General features: G+C 36.4%; 1 non-coding gene across 1 annotated transcript; it reads right to left on the minus strand.

Annotated features, from left to right (window-relative positions):
- Positions 1 to 7,664: 7,664 nt before the first annotated feature.
- On the minus strand, positions 7,665 to 7,773 carry LOC148546015 (small nucleolar RNA R71). The gene has a single exon (XR_015901563.1). It is a non-coding gene; the product is annotated as a small nucleolar RNA R71 (small nucleolar RNA).
- Between the last annotated feature and the right edge of the window lie 9,220 nt (positions 7,774 to 16,993).

The following is a 16,993-nucleotide window of genomic DNA, read 5'->3' on the forward strand; positions in this document are numbered from 1 at the left end:
AGAATTCATAAAACTAACACAAGATCTAAGCAAAATTATACTAAGGAATTCAAATTGAACAATTAAAACTAGTAATTGACAAGATCCAATTCAGAATTCACAAAGGGAAGATCAAATTAAAGCTAGATCTAGAGAGGAACAAGGGTTTCTCTCTCTAGAAGAAGAACAAAGAACCAAAAACTAGCTAAAATTGTGTCTAGTGTAAAATGGATGATCCCCCCTTTCCCCCTAGCATCCTTGGGTCTTTTCCATGCAGAAACAGCTTGAATTTGGGCCTGATGAGCCTCAGAAATCGCCAGGCATGATTTCCTTTAATGAGGTCACATGCAGCTTTTCGCGCATGTGCGCCATGCGTGCGTGCGCGCCGATTGCTTTTGTGATCCACGCGTGCGCGCCAAGTGCGCGTGCGCGTCGATGGGAATCCACTGATCCGCGCGGATACGTCCATCCTCGCGCGCCACTTCCAACTGTCCTCATCCACGCGTGCGCGTGGAGTGCGCATGCGCGCCAATGCTGAATTTTCCAAAATCCAAATCTTCATGTTCCTTCCTTTTGTGCATGCTTTCTTTCTCTCTTCTAGGCCATTCTTACCCTATTAATTCTGAAATCACTCAACAAATATATCATGGCATCGAATGGCAATAAAAGAGAATCAAAATATAGCAATTTTAAGGCAAAATAAGCATGTTTTTCATCATGGAGAAATATTAGGAAGTGAATACAAAACCATGCATTTCTTGTGAATAAGTGTGAGAAATATTGACAAAAATCCCCCAAATTAAGCACAAGATAAATCACAAAATTGGGGTTTATCATAGAGCAGGGTGTAATCCCGTAAAATTAGCAAATAATTAATCAATAAATTAATTTTTTGTAAAAAAAATTAGGAATGTAAATTTTATAGTTTAATAAGATAGAGCTAATTAAAATAAAAATTTTGACACTAATTTCAAAGAATTTGGCCCAATATTGAGTCGAACGGACCGAACTAGTCGAACCGAACCCAAAATAGGCCCAAGGCCTAACCCATTGGCCAAATAACTTAATGAAGAGAGGTCCTCTTCTTCCTCATTCAGCAAAGGAATGCTGAAACAAGCCAAGAGGAGAGAAGAAAAGGTTCCAACCCTTGGCTTTGAGTAAATCCTCCATAACTTTCCGCTATGAGCTCCGATCGCCGCATGGTTTTCGGCAACACGTCCGTGGCATCTGATGAGATATTTTGGAGGAAATATAATCTCTCCCAAAACACCCAAAACTAACCGGCAAGTGTACCGGGTCGTATCAAGTAATAAAAACTCACGGGAGTGAGGTCGATCCCACAGGGATTGAAGGATTGAGCAATTTTAGTTTAGTGGTTGATTTAGTCAAGCGAATCAAGATTTGGTTGATGGTTTTGTGACTTGCAGAATTAAATTGCATTGAAGTAAAGAGAACAAGAAATAAATTGCTGAAACTTAAAGAACAAGAAATTAAATGGCAGAAACTTAAAGTGCAAGAAATGTAAATTGCGGAATCTTAAAGTGCAAGGAATGTAAATTGCTTGAAATGTAAAGGGGATTGGGATGTGGATTTGCAGAAATTAAACAAGGAAAAATTAAATTGCATCAAACAGAAGAGGGAAAGGGAATTGGGATTGAACCGGATATTGAAGCAGTAAAGTAAATGAACATTAAAAGCAATGAACAGGGAATTGAAATGAGAAATTCAGATCTCAGGACCCAGAGACTAGAAAACCAAGTCTAGATCTCAATGCCTTCCTAGATCCAACAAGAACAATAGCAAGGAAATTGTAAATTGCAAAGAAAAGAGATGAAGAACAATGAACCGGAAATGGAATTCAATTAACAGTAAAGAAAGCAGAGAGGTCCAAGATTGAGATTGAAAGAGAATTTCTTCAATTCTCCAATCCAAGATCCAAGACAAATGTAAAATGAAATTGAAAGCAATGAAAGCAAGAAATTAAAGTTCACTCAAGTTCAAAAGCTCTCCGAAAACTCTTATGAAAATTCTAAAAGGAAAGCTCCCCTAATAACTTGAATTCTATCCTATTTATACACTTTCCAAAATGATCTTCAAGCCTTGAGTTGGGCCTTTGTTCTTGGTGGAATTGGGTTGAAAGAGGCCTTGGTTGATTGCTCTTGAAGTTTGAAGAAGAACCGAAGTGAACCAATTGAACCGGTTTTGAAGTTATCCATAGTTGGTCCCAACGTTAGGGCCAAAGTTAGGGGTCTAACTTTGACCCCAACTTTTCATAGCAGCAAGCATGATTTTCTGGTTTGGACGTTGGTGCCAACGTTAGGGGTCTAACTTTGACCCTAACGTTGGCCTTGCTTAGTGCTAGTGGTGCCAACGTTAGCCTCCAAGTTAGGGGGCTAACGTTGGCGCAAACGTTGGTGCCCCTCCCTTTGTGATTCATGTGCCAACGTTAGCCTCCAAGTTAGGGGGCTAACGTTGGCGCAAACGTTGGCCTTCTCCCACTTTATAACTCATGTGCCAACGTTAGCCTCCAAGTTAGGGGGCTAACGTTGGCGCAAACGTTGGCTTGCCCAGGGATGAATTTCAAGCTCCAACGTTAGCCTCCAAGTTAGGGGGCTAACGTTGGAGCTAACGTTGGTCTCTTCCTTGCAATGTCATGTGCCAACGTTAGCCTCCAAGTTAGGGGGCTAACGTTGGCTCAAACGTGGGGAGCCCAGTGAGTACTTCATGCCCAACGTTAGCCTCCAAGTTAGGGGGCTAACGTTGGGGCTAACTTCATGCTTCCAAGATCAACTTCCATTCTTCACTTCTAGCCATTCCTCTTTGCTTCAACCTTTCTCCAAGCTTTCTTTACCTATCATTAATCAACCAAACTAATCAAAGCTATGCTCAAAATCATGAGATATTCATTCTTTCATAATATGCAACAAATATAGCACAAAACCTCATGAAATGGCATGAATTCACATATGGTTGGTTCAATCAAGGGAAACATGAAAATCTACTCAATTAGCTTGCTTGTAGCTCAAGAAAGTGCATAATTCTAATGAAAACTAAAGAAAAAGACTAGCTAAAATAGGCTAGGATGACTTGTCATCAGCGTCGAGCTCTACAAAGCCTGGTATATAAATTGATAAGGAACTTTCATTTATATTCTCAGCCTCTCTTTCCCCCAAATTTTTGAAAATTATATAAAGTGGTATTGAGATTTTGGTTCTTTGATGTTATAGGGTCCGATTAGCTTGAGGAAAATATTCACTCTTGCTTATTTGGTGTTCGGGTAAAGTGAGATTTCTAGAACCCAAGCTAATTCCTTAATTGAGTATGTTGGGAATTGTATTTTGGGTATGTATATATGATTATGTGTATTAGGTGTGTAAATATATAAATTAGAAGCTTGGTTTGGATCTTGGTTGCAGAATTTTGTAGTTGAAGGCTTGCATTTTTGCCTAAGTGGCTTGTCTTAGGATATACAAGGAAATCGGACAAGGTATGGTTTAGATTTCTCGTATTTAATATATAATGTCTTGTGAAAACTTAGGCTAGAGGACCTTAGGATAGGTTGAAATGATTAAGTATGTTGAATGCTTAGCACTTGTGATAATGATTGATGATATGAGTTGAGTATGTGTTGGTGATCATGGTTATAGTGGAAATAGAATACTATGTGGTGATTGAATAATGATTGACAAGTTTATGATATTGATTATGCATATATGATGGATTGTTGATAATCTTGTTGATTAAAGTAAGAAATTTAGGTGTGAAATTGTATAATATTGAGGTATGGTTGATTGTGGAATAATGTGGAGATTTTAATGCTATGTTAGTATGCTATGGTATGATGCTGTGCTGAATATGTGTATAGGAGGTTGGGTTTGAGTTTGATTTTCGAATGAAAATAGAGGTTGAAGTTTTTGTGTAAATTTGAGTTTTTGGCCGAACTTCGGTGAGCCATAACTCGGCTTCTGAACTCCCAAATTGTTCCAAACTTCTTTCATATGAAAATTGGGTTTGTGTAGTTTACGATGTTTGAAAAACAAATAAAAAATATTTTAAAACAAAAAAGTTATGGCCGTCGGAAGTTCGGAGTGCAAAATTAAAAATTCTGCAGCATTTAGCATTTTTGCCATTCTGCAGAGCTTGCGTACGCGATCACTGCACGTGATGCAACCAACCTATTCGGGTTAGGCATCTTGCATACACAAGCAGTGGTTTTTGAGGGGTTTAGTATGAGATGAGCAGATATTTTATACGCTTTTTGGCATTATTGTCATAGAGTTTTTAGTTATGTTTTGTTAAATTTTATTAAGTTTTAATAGGTTTTAGTGAAAAAATCACTTTTTGGATGCTACTTTGAGTTTTGGTGTTTTTCCTATGTCTTTAGGTGATTTTTGGGTAATTCTGGCAAGTTTTGGAAAAGTCTGATTCAGAGGCAGAGAAAGGACTGCAGATGCTGTTAGATTCTGACCTCCGTGCATTTAAACGAGCATTTTTGGAGCTACAGAGGTCCAATTGACGCGCTCTAAAGGTGTTGGAAAGCTAACATCCAAGGCTTTCCAGCACTATATAATTGTTTATACTTATCTTTGGAAATAAAGGCCCAAAATGGGTGTTGAACTCCCAACTGACCCCTGCCTAGCGTTTGGACGCCCCAGAAGAACCAAGATGGCATTTGGAGGCCCAAAAGGGAGCAAGCCTGGCGTCCAACACCCCAAGAGGAGTCTAAGCACGTGGAGTCACCCCAAACTCAGCCCAAATACTCACCAAGTGGGCCTAAGAAGTGGATTTTCGCACCAAGAGTCCAGTTTATCTTACTTTTGTAATCCTTAGTCATTAGATTAGTATATATAGACAAGAGTTCACCCTTGTTAGGGACTTTTTCCCTTTTGCACATTTTACTATTATCTTTCTGTAAGCTATGAGCAACTAAACCTCCTAAGTTAGGGTTAGGAGCTCTGCTGATTCTCTTGGATTAATAATATTACTGTTTCTATTTCAATATGTCTGATTCTATTCTCTTATGCGTTTTCGTTCTTCAATCTCAATGAATTAGGGGTGAACCGTGACATTCATCCTTGTTCTACATGGGTTATGTGCTAGTCCTGATCCGGATAGCATTGTACTAAAGATAGAGAATGCATTGCAGATTTCAAGAGAGTACCTGGGAAACTTTGGATACGTGACATGAAATCCCATTAACCCTGGGTTACTAAGGTCTCTGTGGCGCTAAGGCTAGAGTCAGAAAAGCATCACTCTCTGATCCGGAAGATCTGACCTTGTTTTTGGCATTTTGAGTAGGATCGTGAAGAGGAGTAGATTGCTTAGAGCTTCATCTTCGGCTACATTGAGAACCCATGAGTTATCTTGATGAGAGGACATGAGTTACTCGGATATGGTGGATTGTTGTGGTTTAGAAGAGATTAACTTGACGAGAGGACATGAGTTAATCACTTACGACTGCCATTGAATGAATCATTCGTTATTGAAGTAGACAGTAAGAAAAGTTAATCCGGAAAGATAAAGCATCTCTGAAGCCTTAATTAAATCATTATCATTGCTTTCATTACATCAATCTGGTATTTTGTTCTTTATTATTTTGTTTATGCTTTCAAACAAACAACCATCATTTCTAATCGCCTGACTAAGATTTACAAGATAACCATTGCATGCTCAATCCAACAATCCTCGTGAGATTCGGTCCTCACTCACCTAAGGTGTTACTTGGATGACCCGGTACACTTGCCGGTTCAGTTGTGCGGAGTTCAATTCCGGGAACAAAGTTTTTGGCGCTGTTGCCGGGGATTGTTCGAGATTGACAAACTACTGGACTATCTTGATGCTTAAATTAGGTATTCTTTAAGGTTTATTTGGTCTTTTGTTTGTGTCTTTTGTTTTCTTTTTCAAAAATTTTTCAAAAACCTTTTCTTTTCTTTAGTAATCTTTGTCTTTTGTTTGAGTCTTGTGTCAATCTTTAAGTTTGGTGTCTCTTCTGTTTTCTTTTCTTGAGTCTTTTTTCGAAAATTGTTCTTGAGTGTTCGAATTGTTCTTGATATTTTTCTTTGTTTGATTTAAAAATATTTTAAGTTTGGTGTCTTTTAGTTATTTTTCCTTTAATTTTCGAAAGTTAGGGTCATTTGATCTTAAATTTTTAAGTTTGGTGTCTCTTAGTTGTTTTTCTTTTTCTTTAAAATTCGAAAATCCAAAAAAATATTTCTTTTATCTTTATTCAAAATTTTCGAATTCTTAGCTATCTTTTCTTACCTTGATTTAAAAATTTTAAGTTTGGTGTTTTCTTGTTAGTAAAGTTTAAATTTTAAATTTCATATCTTATCTTTTTCAAATCTTTATCTTATCTTTTATTTATCTTTCTTTAAAATTTAAAATTCTATCGTATCTTAATTCAAATTCAATTTTAATTCAAGGTTTTAAAATTCAAAATTCAAAATTTAAAAATTCAAATTTCAAATTCAAATATTTTCAAATTTCAAATCTTATCTTTTCAAATCTTTTTTAAATCTTTATCATATCTTTTTACTTTAAATCCTTCCTATCTTATCTTCTTTTAAAATTTTAAATTTTAAATTCTTATCTTTTCAAGTCTTTACTATCTTTTAAAGTTTGATTTTCAAAATTTTTAATTTTTAAATCTTATCTTTCCTAATCTTTTTAAATCTTTATCTTATCTTTCTTTTTAAATTTTAAAACTTACTTATTTTATCTTCTTTTTAAATTTAAAACTTTTAAATTTTAAATCTCTACTTTCTTTAAAAATTGAATTTCACAATCAAATCTTTTATTTTCAATTCTTGTTGGTTGATTAGTTACTTATTTTATCTTATTCTCTTTCTATCTCCTTTCTCTTTCCTCTTTTTCAAAACCTCCTAACTACTTTCTCTTTCTTCCTTTTTGAAAATTTCATCTCTCTTTCCTTCTCTATTTTCAAAAATCCTAACCTCTTTCTCTCTCTTCTTTTTCGAAAATATCACTTCTTCTCTCTATATTAATTTTCGAAAACTATCCTTATTAAAAGACACTTCTATTTTATTTTCTCCTTATCTCACTCTCTAACAAAGGGATCTCTATACTCTGACATAGATACCCCTTGCTCTCCATCTCTTTGGATTCTTTTTCTTGTTTATGAGCAGGAACAGGGATAAAGAACCTCTCTTTGATCCTGATCCTGAACTTGAGAGGACTCTGAAAAAACGGTTACAACAAGCTAAAGCACAACACTCCGGAGGAAACCACATAGAGCTCTTCGAATAAGAAGCTGATAATACAGACATGGCAGCCAATCCTAATGACAGAGAAGACACAAAGAAGGTCCTAGGTGACTTTATTGTACCCACTTCTGACTTCTATAGACGAGCATCTCTATACCTGTCATTGGTGCAAACAACTTTGAGCTAAAGCCTCAACTGGCCACTCAAGTTCAACAAAACTACCAATTTCACAGACTTCCACAGGAAGATCCCAACAGATTCATCTCTGATTTCTTGCAGATCTGTGATACTGTCAAGACTAATGGAGTAGATCCAGAGATTTACAAGCTTATGCTTTTTCCCTTTACTGTAAGGGACAGAGCTAGGCTCTGGCTAGATTCTTAGGCTAAGAAAAGCCTAGACTCTTGGGAAAAGGTGGTCAATGCATTCTTGACCAAGTTCTTTCCACCTTAAAAGCTGAGCAAGCTTAGGGTGGAAGTTCAAACCTTCAGACAGAAAGAAGGTGAATCCCTCTATGAAGCCTGGGAGAGGTACAAGCAACTAATCAGAAGGTTCCCTCCTAACATGATTTTAGACTGGACCATGCTAGATATCTTCTATGATGGTCTTTCTGAGATGTCCAAGATGGCATTGGACCACCCTGTCGGTGGATCACTCCACTTGAAGAAAATGCCTGAAGAGGCACAGGAACTCATTGACATGGTTGCAAATAACAAATTCATGTACACTTCTGAGAGAAACCTGATGAGCGGATATTTTATACACTTTTTGGCATCACTTTCATATAGTTTTTAGTAGTTTTTATTTAGTTTTTATTAAGTTTTTATAGGTTTTAGTGTTAAAATCACGTTTTTGGATTTTACTATGAGTTTTTGTGTTTTTGTACAATTTCAGATATTTTCTGGCTAAAATTGAGGAGCTGGAGCAAAAGTCTGATTCAGAGACAGAGAAAGCACTGCAGATGCTGTCCGGATCTGACCTACCTGAATTCGGAAGAGCTTTTTTGGAGCTACAGAAGTCCAAATGGAGCAATCTCAACGGCTATGAAAAGATGACTTATAGAGATTACCAGAAATATGTAATAGTTCATACTTTACTTCAGATTAGCAGGCTCAAAACTGGCGTTCAATGCCAGCTAACTGCCCTCTTCCAGGCGTCCAGCTCCCAAAGAGCAAAGACCAATGTACAAACACCCAAAGAAGACCCCCTAGCTGGTGTTCCACGCCCAAGATACCTCATAGCACATGGATCCCATCAAAGCTCAGCCCAAACACTCACTGAGTGGGCCCCAGAAGTGGATTTTAGAACTAAATAGACTGTTTTACCCTTACTAGTAATCTATTTAGTATTTAAGGGATTTTATCTATGTAATTCAGAACCTTTAATCACCATTCGCATACCATACACGTTTTACATTGTGTTTTTACTTCAGTATGAGTTTCTAAACCTCCTAGGTTGAGGGGAGGAGCCCTGCTGAGTCCTATGAATTAATAAAAGTACTACTGTTTCTCTTCGATCCGTGTTTGATTAATTTTAAGATGTATATTCGTACTTCATCATGGTGAATAGGATGATCTAACCAATTAGCTCTATTCATCACATTAAGATGAACGTGCCTGAAAAACACCGGCGTCTACTTGGGTCAGAATACGTCTTTCACCGGACAAAGACGGCCAACAGCTTGAATATACATCTCTCAGACGGCTAATCCACGACTTTGTTGGGGACTTCTCGAGACATCAGTTCAGCCGATTTTCAGGGAGATTAAGGTCTCTGTGGTAGAGGCTAGAACCGAAAGGTGCAGCGTTCTCTTATCCAGAAGATCTGACCTTGTCTGTGGCATTTTGAGTAGGATCATAAAGGAGAATGGACTGTACGTGCTTCACCCTCAAGTAGAGATGGATCCACGCTAAACCTGGGGTTCAGATCTGGAGGAATATTGGCAGCTGCTCAAACCAGTGTCAATCACATACAACCTTCCATTGAAGAAATCACTCACAAGCAAAGAGAGCAGTAGTACCAGAGTTAATTCAGAAAGAGAACGCAACTCCAATCCTTAACCCTATTCCTATCATAGTTTACACAACTTCTGAGAAATGTTATGTTTATATCACTGATAATCCAATAACCTTTTGATTTCGCCTGACTAAGACCTGCAAGATAACCATAGCTTGCTTCAAACCACAATCCTCGTGGGATTGACCCTAACTCGTTTAGGTATTACTTGGACGACCCAGTGCACTTCCTGGTACTGCTACTGTACGAACAGTGTGGGGTTTGCATATATGCGTACCAAGTTTTTGGCGCCGTTGCCGGGGATTGTTGAGTTTGGACAAACTGCCAGATTGTCTTGCTCCCTAGATCAGGTAATTTGTATTTTTGTTTGAGTCTTTTATTTTTGTTTTCTTTTTCTTAATTTTAAAAATCTTTTTCAAAAATATTTTTCTTTTCTTTGTTCAATTTTTGTTCTTGGTATTGAGTCTTCAATGTTCTTGTTTCCTGCTTTTTCAATTCAAAAAAAATTTAAAACTTCTTCCTACCCTATTTTAAACTACTTGTCTTTTCTCTGTTTGAGTCTTTGTTAGTGTTCTTGGTTTGAGTCTTTGAGTCTTTTATTTTACTCTTCTTCAAATTTTCGAAAACCATAAAAACTTTTTCAAAAATATTTTTATTTTTCTTGTTTGATCTTTGTTCTTATTTTGAGTCTTTTGTTTTTATTCTTGTTGTGTTTTTCAATTTTTATGAGTCTTTCCTTCTAAAACTTTTTTCAAAAAATATTTTCTTTGTTGAAATCTTGTGTCAAGTTTTTGAGTTTGGTGTTTCCTTATTATTTTTCTTGTGTTTTTTGAAAATTTTGCTTTAGTTTTCTAAAAATTTTAAGTTTGGTGTTCTTTTTATGTTTTTGTGTTCTTTGAGTCTTTAAATTCTATTCTTTGTGTTCTTGTTAGTATTCAAAGTGTTCTTGAGTCTTGTATATGTCTTGATCTTAAAATTTTTAAGTTTGGTGTCCATTGGTGTTTCCCTCCAAAATTTTCGAAAAACAAGGGTGCTAGATCTAAAAATTTTAAGTCTTGTGTCTTTTTTGTGTTTTTATCTTTTATCATAAAATTCAAAAAAATAAAAAAATATATCTTTTCTAACTTAATTCTAACAATAATTTTCGAAAATTACAATAAAAATTCAGATTTTAATTTTTAAAATTTTATCTTATCATATTTTAGTTGTCAAGTTTTCAAAAATCAAAATTTTTCAAAATTAAAAATCATATCTTTTTCAAAACTTATCATATCTTTTTCAAAATTTAAAAATCTTATCTTATCTTTTTCAAAATTCAAATCATATCTTTTTCAAAAACTTTTTAATTTCTTATCTTATCTTATTTTTAAAATTCAAATCTTTTCTCATTTTATCTTTTATTTTTATTTTTTATTTTTATCTTTTCTCAATTAATATCTTATCTTCTCTCTCCTCTTTTTCAAAACCACCTAACTAACTTTTTCTTTTCTCAATTTTCAAAAATCATATTTTCTTCTTCTCTCTCTTCTTTTTTAAGACCTCCTAACTAACTATTCTCTTCCTTAATTTTCGAAAATAATATCTTCTTCTCTCTCTCTTCTTTTTCAAAACTACCTAACTAACACTCTTCTCTCTTAAATTTTGAAAATTTCTCTCTCTTCTCTCCCTTTAGTTTTTCAAAAATAAACATTTAAATTTTAAAATATTTTTAAATTATTAACTATAATTTTCAAAATTTAAATAATTAAATAAATAAAATAAAAATAAAAAAATATTTTATTTCTTATTTACTTTTTCTATTTATACTTCTTCTCCTCTCATCTCTATTTATTCGAGCTCTACTTCCTTCTCTTGGTCTACCTCAACTTCTTTATCTTCTTTCTCTTCTTCTTCACATCTAAGTGGAAGCTCTTTGATCCGAGTGGCATAAAAAGCTTTCTTCTTTTCTCTTCTCTTTTCTTCTATCTTCTTTTATTTACTACTATTTTCAAGGTATTTTTCTTCTACTTCTTTTGTTTATTTTTATTTTTATTTTTTTATCTTCTTCTTCTTTCTTTACTTCTGACTTTAAGGATGAGCTTCTTGTCTATTGGAAGTCTCTTTCTTTTCTTTCTTTTCTTTTCTTCTTATTTATGACCAGGAACAGGGATAAAGAACCCCTCTTGACTCCTGATCCTAAACCTGAGAAGACTCTAAAGAGGCGTTTATAGAAAGCTAAAGCACAACACTTCGAAAGAGACCTTTCAGAAAGTTTTGAACAAGAAACAGGGGAGATGGCCGAACCACAAGAGGAGCCTAGAAAGGTTCTTGGTGACTTCATCATGCCTACCTCTGACTTTTATGGCAGAAACATTGCTATACCTGTCATTGGAGCTAACAATTTTGAGCTTAAGCCTCAGTTAGTCTCTCTTTTGCAGCAGAACTGAAAATTCTATGGATTTCCATTGGAAGATCCACATCAGTTCTTGGCAGAATTCTTACAGATCTGTGATGCTGTAAAGACTAATGGAGTTAATCCTGAAGTCTACAAGATTATGCTCTTTCCCTTTGCTTTAAGAGACAGAGCTAAATTCTGGTTGGATGCCTAGCCTAGAGAGAGTTTTGACTCTTGGGGAAAGCTAGTTAATGCTTTTCTGGCTAAGTTCTTTCCTCCTCAAAGGATGAGCAAGATTAGAGTGGAAGTTCAAACCTTCAGACAAAGAGAAGGTGAATCCCTCTATGAAGCTTAGGAAATAAACAAGCAACTGATAAGGAGATGTCCTCCTGACATGCTCTCAGAATGGCCCCTCATAGGCGTGTTCTATGATGGCCTGTCTAAGATATCCAAGATTTCCTTGGATAGCTCTGCAGGTGGATCCCTGACGTTTAGATTTCTGTCAGTAAAGAAATTTTATAAAAATATAATCGCGTTGTAAGTATAGTTTCTAAACCAGCAAAGAATCCTTTCGTACAAAAAAATTGTTTGTCACAAGTAACAAATGTAAGACCCGGTTAATTAATGGTTAATTAACCCATAAATGAGAATTTATTCTAGAAAGCCAAAAATGTTATTTTTATAGCTAAATGTGATAGAGGAAATTGAGACGAGAATTTCGGTACCAATTTTATAGAAATCGGACCAAGATTGGACCGAATGGGCCAAACCGGACCAACCGGACCCAAAGTGGGCCCTTGGCCCAACATAACTAAACCAAAACCCTAGTTTTCAGCACTCTCTCTCCTCACACAACACCAAAACACGCTGAAAATTGAGATGGAAGGGGGAAGAACACTCTCTCAACTTCCTTCTCTCACTTGATCTTCAAACCACCATAACGTTTGATCTAGAGCTCCGATTGCCGCTCCGTTTGCGGCCACGCGTTCACCGCGGAGAGCTCTACAAAACCCATACAATCAATCTTGAGGTAAGCCACGTTTTACTGTTCGAAATTCCAGCCCTTGATTTCGAGTTTCATGAGCAAAAATGTTGAGATTTTGGGTTCTTTGATGTTATAGGACCCAACTCTCTTGAAGGAGAAGGTTAATCTTGTCTCCTTGGACCTTGGGTGTGGTAAGATTCTCAACCCTAGTATAATTTGTTGTTCTATGATGTTTGGGTATTGAGATGTTGTGTATGGGTATGATGATTGTGGCTTAGGTTGTGTATATGTGAATATTGGAGCTTGATTGGTGATTTTGGAAAGCTTGGAAGAGGGTTTTGTGTGATAAAATCTGTTCTTGGAGGTGTTGATACCTTGAGAGCTTGTGGACAAGTGATTTGGAAGTGCTCCGGTTGAGCTTGGGGAATCGGCTAAGGTATGGTTTTGGTTTCCCGTATCTAATATGTAATGTGGTAGAAAATACTTAGGCTAGAGGCCCTAAGATAGGCATTGAATTGTTGGTGTTGTTGAATGGTTGAAATATATGATGTGTTCATATATATGATTATGAATATTGATGCCTTGATTGTGTGAAATATGAGAAATGCATGTTGTGATATATGCTTGATGGATGATTGAGGTTGAATTGATGGGTGGTACCATGTTGATGGTGAGTATGATATTGATTATGTATAATGATGGTTAATTGGAAATGGTATTATTGGAAATTGGGATGAGGAAGGATGTATGACATGATATTGTGTTTGTCCTTTAGCCATTTGATTGAGAAGTGTTAAAATGGTTGGATGTGGTTTTGGAAACCTTGGTAAAGTGTCAATGTGTGAGTTGAGGATGGCTTGTTGTTGATTTTGGTACATTTTGAATGATTTCAAAGAGAAGGGTTGAAATTGGCATGTTTGATTGATTTTGAAAAGAGTTGAAAGTGGCTTGTTTTGAAAATGGCACCTTGTGGTTTTGTATGAAAACATGGTTTTTGGGCATACTTTGACGGGACATAACTTGGACTACGGATCTCTGATTTGTGCCAAATCTGTTTAGAAATGAAATTGGATCCGGGATGTCCATGCCGTTCGAAGAACGGGTGAAAAACGATTTAAAATGAGGAAGTTATGTCCGTCGGAAGATTGGGGTTTGAATCTGTAAATTCTGCAGCTTTTAACTTAGAAAATTTTTAGCAGAATGACCCCTCGCGCGTAGGCGCACTTGGTGCGTACGCGCCGTTCTTCGAGAAAGCGCCATCCACGCGTGCGCGTGGAGTGCGCGTATGCGTGGACATGTTTTCATCCCAAAGTTAATTTTTGAGTTTTAAAAGCCAAATTTCATACTTCTAAGCCTCCGATCTCACCACTTATGTCTTAAATCATTATGATATGCCTAGCATGAGAAAAAGGGCTAGTGAATGTGGTAACTTGCGAGTGAAGCAAGGGAAAAATGAATGATCATTGAGGATCAAAGATGATTATGTGAGATGCGGAGAATGGCGGTGGAAGTGCTTGTTGTGCCATGGGCCGAAGGGCCGTAATTGTTAATGAATTGGCTGGTTATGGATTTAACAGTGAGCCGGATGGCTAGATTATTGCCGTGTTACGGCGGAGCCATGTTTATGGCCAAGTATAAATGCATATATGATGTTGATTGAATTGTGAAGGTTTGCACTTCCACCATTGGAGATGAGGGTTTCCCTGGGTAGTAGCAATGGCTAGCCACCATGTGCTCCAGGTTGAGACTCGAAGCTCTTTTGACCCTATGTCGTAAGTGTGGCCGGGCACTGTGAAAGGCCCGGATGAGCTCGCCCCCATAAATATTCACCAGTGATGGTGATGGATAAATATTCACCAGTGAGGGTGATGGATATGGATCATGATTATGATCAAGTTTATGATGAGTATAACTCGAGTTGGGGATGCACGACAGAGGGACAGTCCAATGGCTAGCTACCAGGACTTGTCGGGTTGGCTCTATAACCGACAGATGATATCATCAGCCACTAGGGACAGGCATGCATCATAAGCATACTACATGAATTGTTTGAGATTGCCTATTTGACTGCATATTACTTGCTAATTGCCTAAATGCCTTATTTGTTCCTATTTGTAAATCTCTTGTCTGATATAACTGTGTTTGCTATATTATACTCCTGCTGGTTGTTGGGAGGTCTGAAGGAAGTAGAAAGGGAAGTATTAGTTAGACTGAAGAATCTTTAGTTAGTTGCCGCTTACGGTTTAGCTTGTTTATAAGCTTTGATATTTTCTGGAGGAAGTTCTAGGATTGCCTCCGGCTTTCCTCTATTATTATGTATTATATATGTGGAAGCTGTTACCGTACTGGGGACCTCTGGTTCTCACCCATGCGGATTTTGTGGTTTTCAGATGCAGGACGCGAGGCTTCTCGTTGAGGCATGCTGGGGACTTCTGGATTAGCGAAGATTCTTGTTCTCGGGACTCTATCTTAATTTATATATCTTGTTTAGATACTTTTATCTCCATTAAATAATACAAACTGTGATGACTCCTTCTAGAGGGGATTTTGGAGATTAGGTTTTCGGTATTTGTGTCCCTTTGGGTTTTCCTTGGGGTTTTCCTTATTTTATTATATGTATATATTGCTATGCTCGAACCGGTTACCTTCGCAGCCGGATTTTGAGTCTTGATATTCCTATTTTTGATACTCTTTATATATATGATCTTGCGTTAGCTTATCCTTTGCTCGTTGTGTTAGTGACCGGAGTGTTGCGCTTTCGAGTTGCGGTTTTTGTTTACCCCTTTTTTTTTACAAGGCTCCTAGTTATAATCAATCATTCATACTACTATACGTACTAAATTTTTGTTTTAGAGGTCGTAATACCTTGCCATCTCTGAATTATGACTTAAGCATAAGTCTCTGTATGGTAGGGTGTTACAACAAAACCCAATAAAATTTATAACCGAAGTATTCAAACCTCGGGTCGTCTTCTCAAGGAATTGCAGGGAAGTATGATTTATTATTGGTTATAGAAATTGTATATTTTTTGGTTTTTGAAATAAGGAACAATTAATTTAAATGGCAAGAAAAATAAATTGATAATTATAAAGAATCTCTTGGCAAGGTATGAGAACTGGAAATCCTATCCTAGTTATCCTTATCAAGTGTGATGAGAATTATTATTTCTCCCACTTAGTTAACCCTTACTAAATAAAGGAAAGTCAAGTGGACTAATCAATCTGATTCCTCAAGTCCTAGTCAACTCCTATGGAAAGACTAGCTTTAGAGGGATCCAAATTAATCAGCAATTTCCAATAATCAATCAACAGCTGAGTTTGACAACTCAAGTGTTACCAATTACTTAACCAAATCCAAAAGGGGAAAATCTACTCGAATAAAAATGCCTTCAGATTGGAAGTAGCAGTAACATAAATAAAAGAAAGAAATCTTAAATCTGAAATACCTCAAATTATATTAAATAAAGAAATCAACTCTAACATGAAGTTCATAAGCCAAATTGAAAAGATAAATAACAATTAAAGTAATAGAATAAATAAAAGTAGAAAATAAATTAAAGAAACATTGAACCTTTGATTGAAAAGATAACCATAAACTGAGAGGAATCCTAATCCTAAAAATCTAAATCTAAATCCTAAATTTTAAGAGAGAGGAGAGAGCCTCTCTCTCTCTAAAAGCTATATCTAAACCTAAAATTGTGTATTTAAAAGTATGATATGTTGTCTTAATGAATGGATTGATTCCCCCACTTTATAGCCTCTAATCTGTGTTTTCTAGGCCAAAAAATGGGTCGAAAACAGCTCAGAAATCGCCCCCAGCAATTTCTGGTACATACAGGTCGCTGCAAAGTCACGCGAAAGCGTCGTCCACGCGTTCACGCGGATTGGGTTTTTTTCAGGTCACGCGTCCTCGTGATCCACGCGTGCGCGTCGCCTGGCTTTAAGGCAGCTATGGAAAAATATATATATATATCATTGCGAAGCCCCAGATGTTAGCTTTCCAACGCAACTGAAACCGCATCATTTGGACCTCTGTAGCTCAAGTTATGGTTGATTTAGTACCAAGAGGTCAGGCTGGACAGCTTTAGCAGTTCCTTCAGTTTCTTGTATTCCTTCCACTTTTGCATGCTTCTTTTCCATCCTCTAAGTCATTCCTACCCTATAATCTCTAAAAACACTTAACACACATATCAAGGCATCGAATGGTAATAAGAGAGGATTAAACATAATAAATTTAAGACCAAAGGAACATGTTTTCAATCAAAGCACATAATTAGGAAGGAAAACATAAAATCATGCAAATCATATGAATAAGTGGGTAAAGAATTGATATAAACCACTCAATTGAGCATAAGATAAGTTATAAAATAGTGGTTTATCAATCTCTCCACACTTAAACATTAGCATGTCCTCATGC

This window comes from Arachis ipaensis, chromosome B9, assembly GCF_059453495.1.
Source record: "Arachis ipaensis isolate K30076 ecotype BB chromosome B9, ASM5945349v1, whole genome shotgun sequence".
NCBI lineage: Eukaryota > Viridiplantae > Streptophyta > Magnoliopsida > Fabales > Fabaceae > Arachis > Arachis ipaensis.